At 41.7% G+C, this 23,542-nt stretch overlaps 1 protein-coding gene across 6 annotated transcripts in view; it reads left to right on the top strand.

Annotated features, from left to right (window-relative positions):
• RHOBTB1 (Rho related BTB domain containing 1) overlaps window positions 1-23,542 on the top strand; it is a 120,431-nt gene that overhangs the window by 50,921 nt on the left and 45,968 nt on the right. Inside the window, exons 1-2 of one of the 6 annotated variants that reach the window (XM_027596400.2) lie at window positions 3,773-3,879; window positions 6,679-6,729. The gene's annotated coding sequence lies outside the window, so the exon portion shown is untranslated. Of the gene's footprint in view, window positions 1-3,772; window positions 3,880-4,292; window positions 4,569-4,634; window positions 4,952-6,678; window positions 6,730-23,542 lie in introns of those variants that run through there. The other 5 variants (XM_027596405.2, XM_027596402.2, XM_027596401.2 and 2 more) reach the window with 5 other exon arrangements.

Genomic DNA, 23,542 nt, shown 5'->3' with positions numbered 1-23,542 from the left:
AGTCTTACCTGGCTGTCCCCATTAGCGGGAGCCGAACCCAGCCTGTCAGGCCGACCGGGTTGCCGGGCGGTGGGAGCTAGAGCCGCAGCTCCAGAGCTGGCACGCAAGACGGTCTGTACGAACAAGTCGCCACTAAACCACCGCTTGAGTCCAGGGTCCAGAGCTCTTTTTCTGCTCTGGAGTCCAGAAGCGTTTCTTTAAAAGCCAGAAAACCCCAAAAATGTGGGCCAGCAGATCGACTATGCCACCAGCCACTGCATCTTTTCAGTGCCACAGTTGTTGGCTCTCACGAAAGCTGCCATGTAACTCCAGAAATCGGCTCCAACAGCTGTTTTTTAACATCTTTCTACCAAACGCATCTGTACTTAAAACCAGGCACATGGATGAGCTGCTTCTCTCCCACGTGCGCAAGCCTTGGTAGTACTTGCCTGTGAAATTTCTCTAACACCTGGAACTCGCCACCCAGGACACTCTCCTCTAAACAGCCAATGACAACACCAAATTCTACATCCGAGGAGGAAGAGGCGCGGAGGAGCGTCTGCGCCTGCGTGGAGGCGGGGCCTGGCCCCTTGGGCGGCCGCCACGTGCTGGCAGTTCTGTGAGAATCTGTTACCCACCGCTGAAATGCAGTTTATAAAATAATCCTGAAAAGGCTCTCTCTATAGGAGTTTTATGTAAGTACTTGAGGATACTTTATGTAGGTATCTGAGAATATTCTCTATAAAACTGATGGCAACAGAAATGTTGAACAAGTGATTGAATTGAAAATAGAATTATCTTGAGGTCGTATTTAATTTGCAATTTGAAAATTCTATGATCCTAGAATATATTTTTGAAAAAACTCTAAAAACTCAATAGTAAAAATAAATAATAATAATCCAATTATATAATAGGCCAAAGGCATGAACAGATATTTCAGCAAAAAGAGATATGGATAGCAGCAATGCACGTGAAACAATGTTCAAAATCATTAGCCACTAGGGAAATGAAAATTAAAACAGTGAGTTTTCCCTACAAAATTACTGAACAAGTGAACTAAAAAAAAATAGTAATAAAACCAAATGCTGGTGAGAATGTGCAGAAACTAGGTACATTAGTGGTGGGAATGTTTATGGTACTCTGGAACATAGCTTGACAGTTTCTTAGCATATGACCCAACAATTGTATTCTTTGGCATTCATCCCAAAGAAATAAAAACTGATGTTCATACAACTATCTATGTACAAACCCTTACAGAAGTGTTACTGGTAATAGCAAAATACTGGAAACATCAATAGGCAAACGGACAAACTCTGGTACATCCACATAATAGAAATTTACTCAGTAATAAAAAGGAACGAGCTAGTGATACAAGCAACTCCCTGGATGAACTTCAGGGGCATTATGCTTAGTTAAAAAACAATAACAACAACAACTGTATATTCCCCACTAATGTAACAGTCTCAAAATGGCAGAACTCTGGAGATGGAGAACAGATTAATGTTGGGGGGATGCAAATACAAAGAGGATAGCATGTGGAAGTTCATTTGTGATAATGGAACCATTCTGTGTCTTAATTGTGGGAATTTTTTTTAATCCTATGACTTTCGTAAATATTTACCATAAAAGCAGTCAAAAGTTTCTACAGTGCTTTTGTGCAATACAGTCCCAAAAGTGTTTAAATACACAGTGTTGGTTTAATTAAGCTTAAGTACCAATTTTGAATACTTATTAAAAGCTAATAGTATTGATTTTATTAGCATGCAACAATTTTATGCAAATGATTATTTTATGGTAATAACAAGAACAGGGATACATTCATGGCAGTGACTCAGGGGATTCTTCGTATTGTTCCTTTTCTCTCCTTTCCTGTTAGTCTGTACTTTTTGCTCATTATCTCCCACTTTTCCAGAATTAGGGGTTTTATGTGTAAAACTTGGGGGCTGCAAAGCACCATTGAGGCAATCTCTTGCTCAGATCACTATTCTTGTTTGGAAGGACTTAGTGACTTTTCCTCTGCCTTATCTGAATTATCATTGATACCAATTTATTTTCCTGGAAGTTCTTCCTGTCAGTTTCCCTCAGATCGAGGCATCAAACTGGGTAGTTCTATGATGACTGTTTGTTCTTTGGGCCCTATAGAAGAAGCATCTTCTGGAAGACCTGAGCCTCAGTACTTTCTGGGGATGGATGGCAAATGGTAGCCTACCAACTGTGGGTATTTGTATAGGTGTCTTTCTGGTACTAGCCCCTGCCTGCTGCTTAAGCATGACGCTTAACTCTTTTAATTTATAACTGAGGAAATGAAAGAAAGTGAAGAAAGGCAGGATGTCAAAAAGCAGGTTAGCGATAAAAGAAGGCTTTGGTACAGGCTAACGCACGTGCAAATGCAGCTGTCAAAATCTCAAAAAAAAATTTACTTCTGCATATATAAAATTCCTCATATATAGAATCGTTATGATAATAGCATCTATCTTATCAGTTGTTGTATTAATTGAGAAAATTGTTTTAAACCTCCTAGACCATTGCCTGTCATATGTGAGCGCCGCAATACACGTTCATTCTGTTTCTTTTGAGTTTCTACCCTATTTCTTAGCCCCCAGGGCAGTTTGAAGAGAACTAGCTTGACTGATTGCTAGGAATGAACAGGGTTAATTAACTTTCCCAAGAAATGTGTTCCTGAAAAGAATCTGTATTGATTAAACCTTTCAAAATGGGGTCACTTTTAAATAGACTAAGGAAGTTTATTTTGTGCCAAGTAAATGATCGCCCCCTCATGTCTCTGTCTTGAAATTCTTCTAGTAGACCCCCATACTTGACTTTTCACTACCCTCTCTTCTGAGGGGTAGCACGACCTGGCTGTCCCCGCACCTGAGGAAGGAGGGGATTTACTACCTCCTGCAAATGGCTGATTGAGGAAGTGAAATTGGCTTCGGGTGCTCATGAGTTGTCGGAATTCTTGAAAGCCCAGGACAGTCCAATCCTCCTGGTGAACAATCTTCTCAAAGATTATGGACCAATAACTCCATTTCCAAAGACAGTTCAATGGGGATGGCTTAAACGAATCAGGTTGCCCTTAAAAGGCTCCCCTCCCCCCCCAACCCCCCCCCCCCCCCCCCCCCCCCCCCCCCGCCCTTCAACATCTCAGGAACACAGCACCTGAGAACTCCTTGGGGACTAAGGACACATTGTTGCCCTCTTTGTATCCCCTTGGTACACAGCAGCCTCCACACAGGTTTATTAAATGAATGAATTCCATAAGGTAGCTGAACACATCAATACCTTTATTCCCCAGTTGCCTCTTTTTATAGGCCGGGAGTGAGGAGGTGTAAGGCACACTAATTTTAGCAAGCTGACTGAAAGCTCCCTGAGGGCTGGGACAAGGCTGGTTGTGTGCATTGTCACTTTCTTAGAGCTGGACAGGGTACCTACCATACCGTGGGCACACAATAAGTATTTGTTCTATGAATGCATACAGACAGCCCCTGGTCTTGTCCTCAGAGGTCACAGTCAGCCTAGAAGAGCTTAGAGAAAAGTTCACCAGGAGGATTGGACTGTCCTGGGCTTTCAAGAATTCCGACAACCCAGGAGCACCCGAAGCCAATTTCACTTCCTCACTCAGCCATTTGCAGGAGGTAGTAAATCCCCTCCTTCCTCGGGTGGGGGGACAGCCAGGTCGTGCTTACGCCCCCTGCAGGGACCCCAAGTCACAGAGGAAGGTAACCCGGGGGGGGGGGGGGGAGCCCGCCAGCACGTGCAGCCTCCCAGGACAGGAGGAGGCTGGGCTAACGCAGTCCTTAGTCAGCAGCTGGGCTCGCTTTTGAAACAAAAGCCAATGTCCTCCCTCGGAGTCCGCGGCCGGTCAGCTCCTAGGGGGAAGCAAGCCATGCTGCCCAGCCGGTTAGTGGCCCAACTTACTTTTCCAGAGCCTGGGACAAAGGGCCAGCAGTTGTACGGGTGTGGGTGGGACGCCGCGGGTAGGGACGGGGGCCCCGGATCGCCCTGACCCGACCGTCCCGGCCGCCTGGGAGAAGGGTCGGGGGCGCCCGTGCTCCGTGCATGTTCGTCCGGGGCAGTCCGCCTCCCAGCCCCGGCCCTCCCCACCCCCCGGGTCTGCGCAAAGCTGAGGCACCTTTGCCACCCGCGCCCTAGCGCACAGACACACCAGGCCCCGGTTTCATGAATGAAATCCAATCGTGTGGATATAAATAGCCGCGAAGGCTGCTAACGTCACAGTGCGAGCGGCGGCCGCCACGGCGGCGGAGCTCGGGGCCGGGCGCTCGGTTCCGCCCGGCTGGCCCGCCTGGGAGCGGGGTGGGGGCAAGAGGAGAAGGGGAGGGCTGGGGTGGGAAAGGGCGAGCCCCTCTCCCCCGGACGGGGACGAGCGGCCGCGGCGCTGGGCGAGCCCGAAAGGCGAAGCAGTGCCATGCTGCCTTTGTGCAAAGTTGGGCGGCGGGCGGCACGCGGCGAACAGGGGTCCCGCACACCCGCGACCGCGCGCAGTCGTGGCTGCTGCTGAGTGGCGGGGACCCCCCCGCTCCCCCCAACCCTTGAAGGCGGAGAGAGCTCGCGTCTCGCTCGGCTTCAGGGTAGGTTCTGTGTCGTGAGTGCGCTATGGTATGAAACTTATTCTTCGAGCAGCCGCCGCGGAGCCCCCACCGCCCGGGCCCCCAGCGGGTGGCGGGGGGGGCGCCGCGCCACGCGGCCAGCAGCGTCCCGACAGAGAGTTGTGGGACCGAGCTGCTGTGGGAGCCGCCCTCGCTTCTCGGCGAGGCCGGGAACCCTCACATCAGAGGCAAGCAGAAGAGATTTCCAGGAGCGCCCGGACAGCCGCGCCCCTTCTTGGAGCTGAGAAAATGTACAACAGGCACCCTTAGCAGGCTGGCTTCGCCAGGGAGGGGGTGGTGCCGCGTCGACAGGAGGGCTCTTTTCCTTCGAAGAACAGTCGTGGGGAGTCGGAGGACCCGAAAAGGTGGATCGCTCGTCCGTTTAGCGCTTGCACCCCCTTGAGAGTTGACTGGTCAGCCCAGTTTGGCGCTCCCCACCCCCAACCCCGTGTCTATGGAGTCTGTTGTGAGTTGCTGTGACAACAGTGGGAGCTGCCATGAGGGGCTTGCAAAGCACCTTACCTTGTCTCTGTGTGCTCAGCTTTCGGGGAGAACAATGGGGTGAGGGGTGGAGAGGGGAGATGTTGCAGACAAGGGAATCCAATCCCCTCTCCAAAAAAAAAAAAAAAGAAGAAGAAGAAGAAGTGGAAGGAAGGCACAACTATGTAAAAATATATCATTAGATCCTACTTTTAGCTGCGCCTTCTCTATCCTCAGCAGTATCAAACATCTCAACTGAGGAGCAATGTCAATATTTAGACTTGGACAAGCCAGAAAGAAGGGAGCGCCAAGCTCAGGGTTTTGACTTGGCTTTGCTCGTCAGCACACAAGCTGTGCCTTTCGAGCTGACTGTACACATTTGCTGGGGAGGGGGGGAATGCATGAAGGTTGATACATATACAAAGGCACCCAGACCTAGGAAACTCCAGGAAGTTAAGACCTGAAGAGTCGCCTTAACTTAACTCCCCCCCCCCAACCTGTGCTGTTCATGCAGTTCTGCTGGACCCCAGCCAGAGGCTCAACTTGAGGTTTCTCTAGTTTGGGGCTCCTCCCTCCTCAACCAGGGCTGGGCTGCATATTCTACACTGTCCTGTGTATCCTCTCTAAACTGAAGAAAATATTGTTATCAGTAGTTTTCATCTTTGTATAAAGTCCTCTCACTATCAGCAGATATAAATAGCTAATAGGCTGTGTTTGTGTAACCTCGGGCAAGCTCTAGGCTTTTCTAAACATACATTGATAAGTTTGTTTACAAACACTTTAGAAATTTGGAATTACATTTCCTTTCCAGTAACTTTGTAGATGCCTAGGAGTCACTGGTTGCTAGAAAATAAACACAAGTTCTTTTCAGTATAAATAATGTCTGCCTACTGCTCTGCAGGTGGGGTAGGCAGTAAATTACTATATTAGGTTGCCTCTCAGATTCCTGGATCATATTTAGACATACTAGTGGGAAAGGGGTTTAACCAGTTCCTCTCAGTGTGGAAGATTTTGAAAAATCATTGGGAAGCAATAAAATCGTGGGCAGCCTTCTTCTAAACTTACCCATTGGTTGTTATTTTCCCAAATTTTGAAGGTAGTGTAAATTTAAGTACTTAGGGCTGTGTGCGATCACAGAGGTCAAAATAGAAACACAGGTAATTTGATGCCATTGGCCCAGTATCACAACTTATAAACTATACAAATATAATTTAATAGGAAAAAGTAGAATCATTTCATCTTTTACTTATGATGATATTGCCCCAAAATATTATTTTGGAGGAATAATGTGTCCACTTCTATGACTTCTGTATGGTAAAATGCCTGGAAGGTTTTCCTTGTTCCTGTCCGTGGGTTTGGGCCAAGTACTTTTTTTGTATCATCCCCAAATGCTCAGAAATATATTTTCACAAATGCTACAAAATGTTAACCTAACTATTTCAGGATATTTGACCCAAAGAAATGCCACTTCAGTACTGGCACTTAGCAAGAGTAAAGCAGATTCTGCCCTGTGGGGGTGGAGGGGAGAAAACTGTGTGTTGAAAATTGTGGTGGCTCCCCATGTGTTCCTGGTCAGCAGTAGGACTTACAAGTGTTTCTCTCTTTTATGTAGGTAAGTCCAGCTGTGAGCAGGGTGTTCTGTTCTTCACTTCCAGAAAGCCAGGTCAGTGTCTCAGTGCAAACCCATGACCGTAGATTGATGACATGTTGTGTCTAATTCTGAGCATGGATTTCAGAACAAGTTTCTGAGTCATTTGTCTTAAAACAATTTGTCTTTACCATTTTTTCATAGACTCAGTTATGAAGATCACAAGTTCAGTGATTAATAAAATTATTCTCTTTACTCTGCGAGTAAATGGTACTAAAATGAACCTTGAATCGGTTTGTACTTTACGACTTTTGTGGAGGGGTGGGGGTCAAAGGGACGTCAGAATCACTGAGGATGCTGGGGATCTGGGTGCTTGATAATTAAGGTTTTACTTCTAGTCTTAGCACTCTAGAGCTGGAAGAAACTTGATATAATAATAGCTCATATTTTTTTAGCATAAACCAAAGTTTGGATAATGTGTTGCATTCTTTACATTTATGTTCTCATTCTGCATCTTAAAAAAAAAAAAAAAAACCCTCTGAGGTGAAACTATTCTCTTGATCCCCAAAAGACAGGTGAACAATTGGAAGTTCAGAGAAGTTAGATAATATATTCCATTCCTACTTCTAGGAAATGGAAGAACTAGGATTTTTAAAAATTCTGTCTTACACTAAAACCTAGACTTTCTAGTTGAAAAATTCTTCTCTAGTAGGGAAATTGGGGCCAAGAAAGGTTAAGTGAGTTGCCTAAGATAACTTGGTAATTACAGTTCATATAATAACATGAAACAGCCCAACTGTTGCAAAAGATAAACACCCTTCTCTTAAATAAAATGGTGTAATAGTAAGTATTCATGTGTACTTTCTGGCATAGCACTAAGATTAAAAAAGTTTTTATCAGGAGATCTCTGATCTTAAGGATCTTACAAACAGATTTAAAAGGCAAGATATTAAACATTCATGTATGAAAAATTAGAGGATAAATCAAGATCATACGTGTCAAAACGCTGAATTGGGAGGTCAGTGGTACATTTACGAGTTCAGCATTTTCCACTCTGTGGAATTACTTTGCAATTCCATGTATGCGTGGAAGAAATTTCAAGCACATATTTTGTCTGGATAGATGATAAATGAGTGAGAGTTTAGGAGAAGACAGAAGGTAGAATTTCAACCCAACAGGGAGAGATTATGCCGTCATCCAGAACTGCTAAATTACAGTATCTCAAACTCAAAGGTGTTATTGCTTCAAAAGCATTGTAACAAAATTGTGAGCTGTTTGAATCTGCACAGCATCTTTGAGAAAGCATTACTATTTAGCATGATACTTTAAAGTACTCAATTCCTTTTGGAACCTTAATTTGTCCAAAATGTGACATACAGATAAATTTGGATGCATAATAGATAAATCCCAACCAAAATTCTGAAAATGGCCAGTAAAGATTAAGCAGGACATTTTCAGTTTTTACCAGGATTGACAGCCTTCTCTTCCCAACTTGCCTGCTTTTTGTAGAATAATTTCTAACAGTTGTCAGTCCTTCTTAGGCAGTATTATATAAAGGAGTAAACAAATAATGAAATGGGGAACAAATTAGTAAAGAAAACCTTAATATGTCATCTTTTAAAAAATGTACTGATATCCCAACTCAAGCTAATAGCCCTAAAAGCTTAATTAGCTAAGAGATACTTTTAAGTATTTAAGGGGTTGTTATAAGCTGTCCTATAATAGCGTTGTCCTGTACAAGTTGTTCTACAGTGTATCATTACAGAATAGATCATAAGAACACTGAGAAGATCCCATTGCAAGTTAAGACCTCACCATCAACTGATACTTAGTTAAGTGTGGCAGTGCTGTGTCATAAAAATACCAGTATAGCAACTGTAAACCTGTAGTTATTTAAAAAGTAAAATTAGGGGCACCTGGCTGGCCCAGTCAGTAGAGCATGTGACTCTTGACCTTGGGGGCCTGAGTTCGAGCCCTGTGTTGGGCACAGAATTTAGAAAATAAAAAAACCTAAAAATAAATAAAGAGTAAAATTATATTCTGAGTCAGATGTTAGCAAGACCTTATAATTAGCATGTTATCCCTAATAATAATTTAAATAGCAATCATTCATTTGCTTTATTGAACTTCAGAAGCCTTTGGTTCATATGCTTGACCTATCTTGAAACATGGATGGAAACACTTGAAATTTTATTGTTCTTCACTTGGGAAATTTGCCTGTAGAAAACAGAGGAATTTAAAAAAAACTTTTCGATTGGTCTTCTTTTAGAAAACAGGCACTTCAGTCTCATTGTTTGAAGGCCTCACTCTTGCTTCATGTAATAGGGTTCAAAGAGTACAGGTGATCTGAATTTGGTTTTTGCGTTCATCTTCTTTTCTGCACTCAGGCTTCCCACCAGCCTCACAACACCAAAACAAAACTTGGAGAAGGAATGAAACTTAAGTCACGAAAAGTGGCTTATGTTGTGTAGAAAGGGGCAGGAGGTGGGAGAGTCGGGGAGTGGGGAGGGAAGCTTTGCTGGGAAGACCAAGAGGCAGTCACTCAAATGGATGGGATGTGTATGGACGGGTTAGTTATATATCAGCCTCCAAATTATTTTTTTTCAAAAGTCACCACCTCCTCTTCCTGAAATCCTGTGTTCCTTGTGCACATAGGGCAGAAACTGGGAAATAGGCAAATAAAAGAAACTGACATGAACTGTGGGTATGACAGTCACTCTTTCCAGATGGCCCAAGACACTTCTGTCTCCAAATACTCCCTCCAGCTGTCCCATCTAGTACATTAGCATTGTCTCTGGCAAGGTTCTCTCCACTAAGGGATGAATTCGGAAGTTTTACAAAGAAAGAAGGGGATGCCAGTAGGTACAGAAGAAGCAATTCCATTTCTCCACTCTGCACCTGTGTTTATTTATTGCATAGACACAGGTTAATGCCAAGTTCCCCATACTAATGAGGTTACCATCTCAGGCTCCATCCCTCTGTGAGGAAAGTTCCTTTGAATTGTTATTCAACCATAGTCCAAACCCCTAATGAGCACTAGAATAATAATAACCAGTGATTATTATGCACCTGTTAGATGCCAGACATTTTACTGCATTTCATCTAAAATTACCAAATTCCAATTTTACAGAAGCAAAAAAATGGAACTCAGATATGTTAAGTTCAAAGAGCTAACAGAAGGTAGAGCTTAGATTTGCACCCAGGTCTGCCTAAGAACTTGAACATGTGTTTGCTTTAAATCAACTCCTGGAGGGCAGGGGAGAGAAACACTTTAAACCATTTCATCCCAGGTTATTTTTGCAGATGGTAGACACAGGAGTTAAATAATTATTCTTAATGGGGTTTTTTGTTTTGTTAGTTTTGTTTTTGATCTAACTTGAACCACATAGCAGGCCTGTCTGGACAAATTTGTTAACTCTCCAGGTCATTTATAATATATTCTGACTGAAGTCAAATCTTAAACAGTTGAGTCATGGAGGGTGGACTCATGCATCCAGAAAAGTCCTCAGAGATACTTAAGACAACCTCATGTAAGTGAAAAAAACCTGCCACCCAGAGAAATGATCTAGCTTACCTACTCTCGTGGTTAGTAACAGATGCAGCGGGACGTGAACCCTGGTTCCCAAGTCCCAGCCCAGGACTCGCTTCTAGTACATAACACTGCCTGAAAAGTGCCAAGTCTTCCAAACCCTCCCATGAAGCCAAAATGACAACTATCAAGTATGAAATTCATTGGAAACCTAAGATAGATCTGGGAATGGGCGATAAGAGGACTCCAGCTGTGTAAAGATACAGTGGGCACTAAGAGAAACCTCGCTTCTCTGCCTTGACGCCAATGCAGAGCAGTCCTCCTGCTGACTCAAAGCATAGCAGCCCCACTCCCAGTTCCTCTGCCTTGTCTTTGTGGAACCATTTGGTTCAATCAAGTACGGAGCTTTTCAATTCTGTCTATGCACCTCTGGCTTTTTACTAACTATGTGACATGTAAGTATTTCTTTGGACCTCATTTTTCTCATCTATAGAGTGGGGACAGTATCATCGTCTCAGAGAATTCTGCAGATGTTATGAAATCACACACGTAAAGCACATAGTTGGTGCTCAGTAAGAGATAGTTCTCTTCTCTTCTTTGCCTTCCTAGAGTATTTTAAGGGAAAATGTTACCATTTTTCCCCTAAATGAATAGAGTTGTTTGAATTCTGACATTGCAAGGGGCTGTTACAGTAACCTTTTTTCTTGGGTGAAAACGTGCCCAGTGGTCTCCGGAGGTCCCGGTGGCCCAGTCACGATTACATCGGTTTTCCTTGCACTGTAGGCTTGCCATGGCGTTCTTCGTTCTTAAATTATTTTATTGCTTCATTATCTGCTGCGAAGTAATACCAAGCTCCTCTTGGAGATTTGTGGCTCCCATTTCCTTGCAGACACTGTTGAGGCATCAGACATGTTTTCCACATAGACCCTTGCATCCCAGAGCAACTACTATATTTTCAGCCAAGTAACTAAGAAATGCTTCCAGAGAATATTACTGCCGGTAGAACATTCATGCTTTCAATTTCAAAATACGTGAGACTTGCCTACCATCATTCCAGTTAACTCAAGCATGAAGAGCTGCTGTCTGTGCTCTGGCCCTGTCTTTTCCTCCTGTGTCGCTGACTAATCTATCGATAGGAAAAACATAAGCACAGCAATTTCCCCTTCCACCCTCAGTGCTTGATAACTACCCTGGCCTAAATTACATCTCCGGGAAGTGTTTCATCACACTCCTCTCCCCAGCTGCCACACTGTGTCACGTGGCACTTGCTGTCCCGCTTCGGATTTTTGGAACCAAGTCTTTGGCAGCACATCCTATTTGTCACGTACATGGAGGAAAGCCACTGTGGTGATTTTTTTCTTATTGTACTTTCTCCCCCCTTTTAAATTAATAATCCGAGGATCGCCTTTATTTTCCTAGTGGCACAGTCTCCCTTTCAGTGTTTGACAAAGGTAAATTGCAAGATGTGTGTCCTTTTCTTCAGCTTTAGGGAGTGGCTGAACCGGTTGCTAGCCGCTTCCAGATTACCAATTGCTAGATTGAGATGACTAGTCTCAAATTGGTTATATAAATTTTAGTTCAGGGGCACCTGGGTAGCTCAGTCATTAAGCGTCTGCCTTCGGCTCAGGTCATGATCCCAGGGTTTTGGGATCGAGCCCCTCATCAGGCTTCCTGCTCCACGGAAGCCTGCTTCTCCCTCTCCCACTCCCCCTGCTTGTGTTCCCTCTCTCCTCTCTCTCTCTTAAATAAATAAAATCTTAAAAAAAAATTTTTTTTAGTACATACCAAGGAGTCTGTTTGTAAAGCAGTGCTTCTCAGACTTTAACATACATACAGATCCCCTGGGCATCTTGATACAGTGCGGATTCTGATTCAGGAGTTCTGGGGTGGGACCTGAGATGATGCCTTTCGCCCAAGCTCCCCATTGATGCCAAAACGCCTGGTCTAAGGAGCCAGTTTTGAGTAGTGAAGGTCTGAAGTCGAGGTGCTACTGTAGCTTATGCTGAAACTCACGCCTTCCAGGCTGTAAGACTCCCACCTTATTTTGTTTGCTTGTTTCTTAAATCATAATAGACAGCCGTGGAATCCTAAACATGGAAGGGATGTACATACACAGCAGTGTGCTAGTAAATCAACCAGCTCTCTGAGAAAAAAAAGAATGCATTTATGTGCATACATATGTTGATTATAAATTTTACTGACGTAAAGAATGTATATAGCATACACTTTGCAAATAATAAAAAAATAGACAATACTCTTTATTGTAAATTCCATAAAGCTAGTTGGGTTTTATGGAATGCTGGTTGTTTTTTGCTGAACCTTTTTATCCACAACCTACCTGTGGTACAATTGATGAAGGGGTGTAATTCCCATATAAATGTTGGCTGATATTTTCCATTATGTTAATGAGCAAGATAAAAGTGCAACAACAAAGACATGTCAGAACTGTACTCATTTATCAAAGATACGAGTAACTTCTCTGCTGAACCGGATAATAGCTTTTAAATAGTGTAAAGATATTTCCTTAAATGTATTATTCACAATGTAACAGCTCCACATGTAACACACTTTTAAGTTTAATCTGCATTGTTAGGATTTTTTAATCATTTTCTTAAGACAAGCAACAAAACAACAAAGCAAGCCCTGAATTGTAGTGGTTGCCAATTTCTGTGGTATAAAGACTCCCACCACGGCCAATTTCAAGCTACTGTTGTGACTGAGTGTGGAGTTGGGAGAGATGGCCCAGTAGTCCACTGCGATCTAGTATTTCCACCATACAGATAAAATTGGCATAAATAACCCCAAAATGTAGTAATAGTAAAATATAATAAAATAATTAGAAAATGATGAGTTTTGAGAATTTAGTACCTTTGTTTTTAGTATGATTTCTTTAATCAAAACTTGGTATAATTTAATTTTTAATACTGACCCTAGTTTATTTATGTTTATTTATTTGTTTCTTGAAGTAGAGTGACACCCAATGTTACATTAATTTCAGATTTACAACATAGTGACTTGACAACTCTGTACATTATGCTTTAACAGGTTTGTAAAAATCCTGAAAATTTAACAACCAGTTCCCATGCGCAGGTGGGGGCTGGCTCCAGCACACCACTGGATGTAGATCATCCCGTCAAGTGATTCTCAGCCTTTGCTTTCCATTGGAATACCCCAGGAAACCCATAACCTACAGTCAGTAGATTTTTGTTAGGGCCTAGGAATCTGAATTTAAAACATTTTTATCGACATGCATCTTATTTAAAGAAAAATGCAAAAATCAGAAGAATATAACTTAAAAGAATTTTCCTACCACATAACCAGTACCAACATGGAGAAACAGAAGATCGCCAGCACCCAGAAGCTCTTTTTAAATCCTTATCCAGTCACTACCCAGCCAAGGTAACCACTACCTTGGCTTCCAATACCATGGACTCACTGTGCCTGCTTTTGAACGTTTACATAAACAAAATCTCTTTAATGTCTGGTTTCTTCCCCTCAATATTGTGTTTGGGAGGCTTATTCATAATGTATGTAGCAGGAGTTCATCCATTTTACTATAGTGCCGTGTGGTATCCCATTATGACTGGAGCTCAGTTTATTATTTATTTATCCATTCTACTGATGGTGGGTTGTTTCCAGCTGTTTGCTATTATGAATAGTACTGTCAAGAATATTCTTTAGGCGCCTGGCTGGCTCAGTTGGAAGAGTTTGCAACTCTTGATCTCGGGGTCATGGGTTCGAGCCCCACATTGGGTGTAGAGATTACTAAAAAATAATAAATAAATCTTAGGGAAAAAAGAATATTCTTGTACAGGCAGCTGTACTTAAAGTAAAACTAAACAGATTCCCCCAGTGATCCTAATAAGCAGCTGATCTCTTGACTGCCTTCTCTACAACTCCCCCCTCCTCCCTTATTTCTCATATAATACGACCAAGGCTATTGATTCTTTTGTGTGAATGTAATTTTAGTACCATAAGCCATGAAGCTGTGTGTTCCCATTCATTACAGTATGTTCTCCGGGCTCTTTTCAATTTATGTTCACCAACTGCCCCTTTCATCAAGACACCGGCTCTTGTGCACTCTAAATAGGGATGAGATTTGGCCTCACATCAATAGCATGGAGGAATAATAGATAAAGTGGAGATGCGGCCAAGGCTAAATTTGGCAGCTGATCATTAAGGCTCCTGGAAAGAGGCTTCAATGAAGGGGAATTGTTTCCCTTTGTGTATATCAAACAAAAATCAACAGTGAACCCTGAGATATTTCAGATTCTAATATTTTTAAAAATTCATTTATTTGAAATAGACTAGCAACTCTCCTCTGAAAGAACTGAAATCTCTCAAAGTCTGATGACTCCATCTGGAAAGATTAGAGAAGGAGGTTTTCCCTTTGGCTTCTTCCTATACCTGGTGTTCAGCGGGTGTATTCTTGCTACATTGTTCTAGGATGAGTGGCTGTGTGTGGGGGAGGGGGATCTATTGAGATGTTAGTTTCTTTGATTTAAGTCAAGAGAGCTGAATGACTGGGAGCTCCAGGATGATATTGTTGATGAGTGGGCCGGCTGCTCAGCATTAAAAGAAAGGTTACTGGAGCAGCAGGCCCTGAAAGGCACTTCACCTAAAGCTCCCAAGGTATGCAGAGAGGAGGCAAAGAGTACACATGAACGCCACATAAGGAAGGAAGAATGTATGCTCACACACATAAATATTCTAGTCCCTGATTGTCCTACCTCCCGATCCTCACTTTTCTGTAAATTTTTTGTTATAAAATTTCTTTGTTACTATAGAAAAGATAGAATATATAGATAGGAAAAAAAAAATTAAATCAGCTTATAATCCCAATTGGCATTAATATTTGAATGTTTATCCCAAATGTTGCTGTGTGTATTTAGGTACATAATTTTTAAGGAATGGTGTTATTCTGTAAATTCTTCTGTCATCTTTTTTCATTTAAATGTTTATCATGAACGTATATGACAAAAAAATGTACTCCTCTAACACATTTTGTTGGCAGTATACTCCCCTATTATGTGGGAGACATTTATTGTTGGGAGTTTTTTTAACCAACCCCCCCTCCACCCCCGCATGGCTGGATTTCTAAAATTGTTTCCAATATTTTGTTTCCACAAATAGTGGTGTGATAACTTTCCTTTAATGGAATCTTTTTGTGTACCCTAATTATTTATCTAGGAATAAAGTCTTATAACTGGATGGAAGTTGTGGACATTTTAAAGTTTGAGTGCCAAGTGCACTCCAGAATTATGGTATTATTTTTCTACTCCCACAAACAGTGCCTCATTCCGCTTTTAAAAAATGTACAATCTTTCACGTAATAACCCCTACCTAGAGTTAGAGGGTGTAGGAACATGTCCTGAAATTATTAGCTGGAATCTATGCATTGATGTCAGCCAAAACCTCTAATAAAATATGAGATTTTAAAGAGTCTGTTTTTTGTCCATCAACGCTTTTGTATTTATGATCCAATTTTACTAAGAAATCCTTGGTGAGGGGGGGACAGTTTTCTTCATTTGTCTGAATCAGAGCATAACCTAATCCTAGTGGGGATATTATAGTCTCCTAAATGATTAAATGCAATTGCTTCATTGTCATCATATGTGAAGGCTTCACGGCATGTGGTCTATCTGGTACTCCAGAAGCTGACCCAGTGACATCTTTAGAGAATGCTTTCAATGAACAAGTTACTACAGAGCACTACAGAGACTTTTCTTCATGAGGATGGATTTTTAAGCATATCTAGTCTACAGACTTGATATTAGCTTTCTCCAATGAGCACTTAGAACTTTGACATCTCTCTGAAGACTTAACCAGTATTTTTTTTTAAAGATTTTATTTATTTATTTGAGAGAGAGAATGAGAGATAGAAAGCACGAGAGGGAAGAGGGTCAGAAGACTTAACCAGTATTTTAATTATTAATTCTTGACAAAGCTTCCTGATCCAGCCCTTAGCTGAGGTTCATACATAGGTCCTCCAAAATCAATGCATGGTGTCTTCTATTGTTTCAATTTTTTTAACTTTAAAAAAATATATTTAAGTTTAACAAAGAGAAATGTATACAGATCCCAAGTATACAGTTTGATGAATTTGTGAAAACTGAACATACCTATGTAACCAGTACCTAGATCAAGAAGTCAGTATCACCAAGTACCCCACTTCTGGTCACCACCCCACTACACCCTCTGTGTGTTTGAAATGCTCCAAATTTTATGTCCTGGGTAAGCCATCCATTTACAGAATTTTATTTTTCACTGAACCCTTAGCTTTATAAGAACTGGCTGCAATGAGTTTTAATCAAGCTATCTCCCTTGTAACTAAAAATATGTAGAATCTGCCTTTCCAAGTAAAGATTGTAACATTAAATTCGTGTGCTGAATGTGCATCAATATTTATATGTTTGTGATTTGCAGGTATGCAAATACATACACCACATGCATACAAACAAACTGGGAACTTCTTTCTTCTTTTAATGAGTGTAAAACTGAATTATACTATATTGATCCAAGCTTAAAATACCTTAACTACAATTGATTGTCACAGAATATTTATATGATATGCTTTCAAACAATTTCTTAAAATTACTCATTTCAGTTACTGTAAATATTCCCTCTGAACACTCAAAATTTAAAAGCCAAGAATTTTTCATCTTCTGTTTGAAATATATGTGTCCTGGGTGTCCACAGCTGTCTCTCTATATGGTTCGATTTCTTTGTCTGATATTCAGCTAGATGATCTTTTAGATTCCTATGGGTTTTTTTTTCAGTTGAGAGCCTGAGTCAGAAAAAAACAAGTTAAACAGCCTCACAAAACTTTATAAATATATGATTCTGAAGAATAATTTATACATCCTCAAAAATCATTTATTAGTATTGGCTTCTGTCTGTACTCTTATTAGAATTAACAATCAAGGGTTATACTTATGTACTCATTAGTTTTTTTAAAAAGTGAAAATAGCTCCCCCATTATAGAATACACTTAGAGGACATTATTCATCCATAAAAAGTAATGAAGTGCAAATACATGCTGCAACATGGATGAAATTGAAAGCATTGTGCTCAATAGAAGAAGACAGACACAAAAGGCTGCATAGGTGTATGATTTAATTTATAAAAAATGTCCAGAATAGGCAAATTCATAGAGACAGGAAGCGAATTAGCGGTTCCAGGTGGGGAGGGGAGAACAGAATAGCTGCTAATGGGCAGAGTGTTTCTTTCTGGGATGATGAGAATGTTCTAGAATTAAATAGAAGACATGGGTGTATAGCTTTGTGAGCGTAGCAAAAACCCTGGAATTGTATATTTTAAAAAGGTGAATTTTATGACAGGTGACTTTTATCTCAATTTTTTTTAAAAGGTAATAGATTTTCATCGTAGAAAATTTGGAAACTAAAGGAAAGTAGACAAATGACAAGTTATAGCCGAGTTACCCAACAACAGTCACTATTATCTGTTGAGTGTACTTCTTTCCAGTTTACTTTCCATATATTGCTGTTGCGGGAAGAACAGCTTCCCTTTCAATGATGGAGACACAATTATTAAATGTTAAATATTTACATACTACTACCCACCCAATCCGCCCCTACCCCTGAAAAGAAAAAAGGGTGGGTCCAAGGAAGATCCGTTTAAATGGCGGAGGGGAATAATGATGGAGATACAAATGAGAGAAGCAGAGAGCAATGGCCAGCCCTGTCAGAGGTGATGGAGAGGCATCTGAGGTGAAAGTAGCTGGAGTCCTGAGAGGCAGAAGGACAGACCTGACCAGTTTCCAGGAGAGGTGGGACTCCTCAGGGACACATCCCAAAGAAACTTACTAGGAGTTTCGCTGCATGATGCCTGAAAGGTCATGTTAACCACACCCCTCTGTTCTTAAATACCCATGTTGTTTCCTGGCTTTCTAAAACTCAACACTGGAGTTTCTTTTAGCCGTGTCACTATGCTAAGATGGCACTTAGCGTGAGAGAGCGAGGAGGCCCAATTCTGTTTGAGTTACACATATTTGCTTATTTTATCTAGTCTCCATCACTATTTTTTAGATTGCTATCCTGCACTTGCCCCCTGATGGTGTAGCATTAGCCTTTCTCCATATGATCGCAAACTCAACATAAACATGATTTTAAATAATGACAATCTTAATAGATAAGACTTGTTGGGTGTTCTCTTGATGACAGGCATAGTGATTAAATACTTTACAAGCGTTATCTAATTTTTAATCTTTACAACAACCCATCCAGGGAGGCAATTATCCCCAGTTTGCAGATAAGGAAATAGAAGTTTAGAGAGATTAAGTAATTGGCCCAAGATGAGATAGCAAGACCTTAATTATTCCCTCACTTGTCATAGATTTGTGTGGTTTTCATTTTTTTCTTGTTCTTAATAACCATGAGAGATGATGGACTCTGAAAAACAAACTGAGGGTTCTAGAGGGGAGGGGGGTAGGGGGATGGGTTAGCCTGGTGATGGGTATTGAGGCGGGCACGTTCTGCATGGAGCACTGGGTGTTATGAACAAACAATGAATCATGGAACACTGCACCAAAAACTAATGATGTAATATATGGTGATTAACATAACAATAAAAAAATTAAAAAAAAATAAAATTATTTTAAGGGTCACCTGGGTGGCTCAATAAAAAAAAAAAAAAAAAAAGATGTGATAAACATTTGGTTTTTTTAAGATTTTATTTATTTATTTATTTATTTATTTATTTATCAGAGAGAGAGTGAGAAGAGGGGAGAGGCAGAGGGAGAAACAGACTCCCCACTGAGCAGGGATTCCCCACAAGGGACTCCATCCCAGTACCCTGGGGTCATGACCTGAGCCCAGGGCAGATGCTTAACCAACTGAGCCACTCAGGCGCCCCTAATATATTTGCTTTTAAAACATTTTCTGTTTATGAAGTTGTTTCTTTAGATGGATATATCAGGAAGTATTTTTTAAATTGCTGAGTGGTTCAAGTTTTTTTTGTTGTTGCTGTCAATAAAACCTTTCCTTTTAACTTTTTCACTTACTTTTTTGTTTTTAGGGGGTTTGGTTGGTACAACCTATGCTTTGGGGGATTTTTGTCCTTATGGTGGGTTAGTCAACTTCTGTAAATGTGCCAAGAACACTTGAAAGTACACTCTCTCATCATAGTTGTTGTTGTTTTTTTTAATGTGGGATATCTGTTCATTTATCGCTACTTTTTAGGCTATTCAAGCCCTCCATGTGTTGTTTTTCATTTTTGTTTTCTTAATCTAATATTGATTCTGATTCTTTATCTCACACGTGTCACTTATTTTCATTAATTTCTCCTTCTAGAGTTTTTCTTCATTTTTATAGTATGCCTTTTGGTTTGTGAAGGTTCATTATTACTGTTACGCTTTTGCTGTGAATTGCCCTTTTTTTTTTACTGTCTAAGTTATCTTTTAGAGATATTTTTTCTATACCACTTTGGAACCAAAATCAAAATTACAATGAAGGCTAGTTTTACATTTTCATTTGGTTTTGGTTTCCATGCTACTTTTAAACTGAGATGCCCCCCTCTTTTTTTTTTTTTTTAGTTTTTAATTTCGAATTATCTCTGGGTATTTTGTCAAGGATCTTTAAGCAGTTTCATTCCTTAAAGAAATCTGAGTTTTTGCTCCCTGAGTCTTTGATACCTAAAAATAGCTTTATGTTCCCTTTATATAAATAACAATTTGGCCAGATTCAGAAAGTTGTGATTATGCCCTTTTTCTGTGAAGGCTCTCTATGTGTTTTTCTGTTGTCTTAAAATAGTGTATTGGTGAAGTGTGTGGTCATCCATATTATTATCTCTTTATAGAAAAAAATGTCTTTGGCCATTAGTTTTAGAAGATGTTTTGCTAAGGTATTTGTAGGGTTATTATACCCTTTTTCTGGCATCGATATTTAAACGTTTTACTGAAAAATGTATAGATGTAGAGTCTTCTTTTCTTTTTCTCCTTCTTCTCCACGTCCCATCCTCCTTTTTGTATTGGGAAAATTTTGTTGTATTAAATCACACTTTACTCCTTGAGTTCTTCCAGAAGCCCTATAGTATTCTGGGGATTGCTTATTGACTGTCAGCCTCTTTATTATCTTCCGCGACATCATTTTCACATGGCCTTCCTCCTATACATAGAGCTTCTCGTGTTTTGCCTGTCCCTCACTAATCCATTCTACTGCATCTTCAAGGCTATTTCCTGTTGCCACTATGGTTTGTAATTTGGCTGTCTTGTATTTCATTTAAACATGGCCCTTACGTGTCTTCTTGCCTGCTGGTAGCCTCCTCTAGTGTTAGTTTACACACCTGCATTATTTTCTTTTGCATGATCAACTACATGGTTCAGATATTTTTAAAAAAAACTTTTTTTTTTCTGCTGTTCCTTATAGCACAACTACTTCAGTAGAAGACCTTTCCTCTATGTCTTTGGCTAACTAACTGCTTATCCTTTTCTGCATGTCAGGGTCGTTAATAGACCATATGGTGGATGGTCTCTGTTTACTTCACCCATATAGAAAAGGATTCCCGGTGGCAAAGGATTGAAGTCTATTCGGTGCTTGGATAACCAGGGCTCTGTTGGAGACCAAGGTAGGGCTCTGGAGTGAACCCGCCCAGTTCCAGAGTGGACAGGCCACGCTATTCAGTATTGTACGAGGCGAGGGAACTGTGGAGGGTTGACTTAAGAAGGGCAGTGAGGGATGTCACCGCTGAGGATATACTAGTGGTCAGTCTTAGAGGTGGTACCCCTACCCCCATCCCTCTCCCCTTAACAAGATCCATCACTTCTGTTGCAGTGTCGAAATTGAAACCACCTGGGTAAGCAGGAAGAAAAACAAAATAAAATAAGTCTTTCCCATGCTCAGTGCTGTCTACCTGGCTCATCCTCAGCCAGGGGCAATCACTGGGGCTGCTCCTTTCCCAGGACAGCGTGCAGGGTTCCTCATGGCTTTCCAGTGGCTCCACGTCCTGCTCTTCTACCTCAGTCCCAACTCAAGCCGGCTGTCATTACTCCAGACCATGGGCATCTGTGGTGAAGGGCATCCTGCTTACCGCCCGGCCCAGCTCTTTTCCCTGTGGAAATGGGCAGTCTGCTGGTCTTCCGTGACTGGGCCTGGTGACAGTGAGTGTGGCAGAAATCCTTCCAATTTCGGGTATATGGCTACTCGTTGTCCTTATTCTGGTACTGTCATGGAGTCTGCTATCTGTGGAGAATAAGGTTAATTTCAGTGAGACCATGTAGCAGGGGTCCAATGCATGTATTCTTCCAATGCTGTCTTGCCTTCAAGTCCAACAAATTGACTCTTGTGATGTCTTTTAGCAGAGATTGAATCTCCTCATTCAAGATTCACTTTCATGTCAATGATACATCCTTCTCCATAGGGAGTGGGTACATGTGCCTCCATTCTCCCCTTCTTTGCCAGCCAATCACTGACTTCACCCAAAGAGTTAGAAATCCCTTGAAAGCGGATATTAAAGTCCAAAAGTTGATGGGAATTTTATGAGACCCTTATATGTAAATAGTATTAAGACTCATAAATTGGCTCTAGGCACTAGAACAAAATAAATGATCACATTCCTTTTTTTTTCCTAAGGCAGTTTCAGCCCTAAGCTCCTGCCTGCCTCTACTGGGGCTCCTTCTGCCCCCTGCCTTATCGTTTGGTGGAGGGGCCTGTTCCTTCGTCCCTGGTGTTCCCATGGTTACTGATGCTCTTCTTGATGGAGAGCCATGGCTGGTGTGATGCCATCTGTCAAATACCGCTCTCATGATGGGCCACACAGATGTCCCTCAAGGTGTTCTCACTGACTGCGGGCTTAGCCACACACCTTTGCTCTCGAGGCATAGGCTTAGTGATCAGTCACCAGAGATAGCTGAGTGCAAGTTCGCTGCCAGATCCAGGGGGAAGGTTTCCTGAGGAAGGTAGAATGGCTGTACTTTTATATCCTATTGAACAAATATTAATTGAAAACCACATATGGCCAAGGCATTGAGAAGACTTGAGGATTTAAAGATGAGTAACAGTCTCTATTGCCAAAAAATGTACAATCTTAGTGAGATGCAAGAAATAATTGTCAATATTAACAAATCAGAATTTGGTAAATACCCTAGGAGATAGTATAAAGGAAGAATGTTTTAAGTGCATCTTCTTCCAAAACGTAACTTGTGTTCGTCTACTTAGCTTCATCTCTGCTGATTCCTGATCCAAATGTTCCCCCCCACTCCCCGGAGAACCTGGGAACATCCTCACTGGTCCTTCTGCCGCTGCTCCCCACACAGCGGTCCTGGAGGTGTCAGTGATGCTTCTCAAAAGCAGATCAGAACCCGTGACTCCTTTACCCACAATGTTTCAGTGGCTTCTCACTGCATTTAGAATAAAACCCAAGTTCCCTCCTGTGGCCTAAAAGGCCGTGTGTGATGTGGCCCCTGCCTTCTTTCCAACCTTTCCCTCTCCAGTTCCCCTGGCCCCAGCTCTTGCAGGCCTCAGCTCTTGCAGGCCTCCTTCTTTGCCATCTCATGACTGGGCCCTGCTCATTCTTCATGTAGCAAGAAGGTGGGGCCTCCTCAAAGAGGCCTCCTTTGTCTTTCCTGCAGGCCTCCCACCCATTATTTTCTCTCATAACACCCTTTCCTTTTCCTTCGAGGAACTTAAATCAAGGTTATGATTACATCTACCTGTTTCTCCCACCTGACTGCGAGGTCCGTGAGAGCAAGAGCCACACCCAGCTTGCTTACCGCTGTGTACCTGTCCTATGGGCCTGGCGCTCACTAAGTGCTCAGCCTATTCTTTCTTGAAATAAGACTGCCTGGGGCGCCTGGGTGGCTCAGTTGTCGCATCTGCCTTCGGCTCAGATCATGATCCCAGGGTCCTGGGATTGAGCCCTGCGCATCGGGCTCCCTGCTCAGTTGGAAGCCTGCTTCTCCGTCTCCCACTCCCCCTGCTTGTGTTCCCTCTCTCACTGTCTGTTTGTCAAATAAATGAATAAAATATTTTAAAAAAAGACGGCCTGAGTCCTAAAGGTGCAGAACAATTTCAGTGGTAGGTCAGGGACATGAGAAAGGACATCTGAGCAGAGTAGCAAGAGCAGAGTCAGCATATTTGTAGACAAAAGTCACCCAGTATGTCTAGAAGATAGCACACAGTTTACTTATGGTGGTTTTGAAACCTATCCTGAATTTTTTATGCATCTTTTAAGCTAAGTTTTTTATCTGTTCTTTATTTTTCAACTGGGGCAGCATTTATTAAGAGCAGTGAATAGAGAGCAAGTTTATTTCTAATCCTGGCTCACCCTCCCCCACTGACACTGAGTTTAAAAAAAAAAAAAAGAGTGTGATCTTGTGTAGGTCTCCATTATCACAGGGCTCTG

This window comes from Zalophus californianus, chromosome 15, assembly GCF_009762305.2.
Source record: "Zalophus californianus isolate mZalCal1 chromosome 15, mZalCal1.pri.v2, whole genome shotgun sequence".
Taxonomy (NCBI): domain Eukaryota; kingdom Metazoa; phylum Chordata; class Mammalia; order Carnivora; family Otariidae; genus Zalophus; species Zalophus californianus.
The sequence above is the reverse complement of the archived record's forward strand: the minus strand, read 5'-3'. Positions and strand labels throughout refer to the sequence as shown.